This window comes from Octopus bimaculoides, chromosome 20 (assembly GCF_001194135.2).
Source record: "Octopus bimaculoides isolate UCB-OBI-ISO-001 chromosome 20, ASM119413v2, whole genome shotgun sequence".
In the NCBI taxonomy this organism is placed as follows: Eukaryota; Metazoa; Mollusca; class Cephalopoda; order Octopoda; family Octopodidae; genus Octopus; species Octopus bimaculoides.
In genome coordinates, this window is record NC_069000.1 from 36,577,174 (window position 1) to 36,577,919 (window position 746).

A 746-nucleotide genomic window follows, 5' to 3' on the forward strand; every position below is an offset into this window, starting at 1 on the left:
AGATTGGAGCCTGGTGTTGCCATCCGGTTTCACCAGTCCTCAGTCAAATCGTCCAACCCATGCTAGCATGGAAGGCGGACATTAAACGATGATGATGATGATGATGATATGTTGGAATAAAGTATGCAGTTATAACATGCGTTCACTCCATTCCTTAAATTTATATATATATATATATATATATATATATAAACTTTATTATTTCTAAATCTCTCAACGAGAGACGTACAGTAACAGTACTTTAAAGTAAAGATTATTTGCCAACATAATGTGGCAGTCTCAGTTGGGATGGATGTTACTGTTGTTTTAGCCCCAGGAAACATCATCTCCAGCTGGCTATATGACACACATATGTGTCCTTACATATAAATATCATATACCTTTAATGTCCATTTTCCATGCTGGCATGGGTTGTACAGTTTGACCAGAGCTGGCAAGCTTCACCAGGTTCCAGTCTAATATGACTTGGTTTCCTACAGCTAGATGCCCTTCCTAACACCAACCACTTTACAGTGCATGCTGGGTGCTTTCAATGTGCCACCAGCATGAGCACTTTCATGTGACACTGGTACATGTGCCTCTTGTGTGCACCTGCAGGAGTGCCTTTTATGTGGCACCGACACAGGACTCTTTCAGGCCAATCCTCTTCTCCAGGAGATGCAGCCTTAACACTTTTGCAGTGGAGGACGGATCTTTTTGTGTATTATATATATGCATATATATATACATACATATATATATATATA

General features: G+C 39.8%; 1 protein-coding gene across 1 annotated transcript in view; it reads left to right on the forward strand.

Moving 5' to 3' along the window:
- The window catches only part of LOC106873877 (centrosomal AT-AC splicing factor), a 21,557-nt gene that overhangs the window by 14,000 nt on the left and 6,811 nt on the right, over positions 1-746 (forward strand). The window lies entirely within an intron of this gene.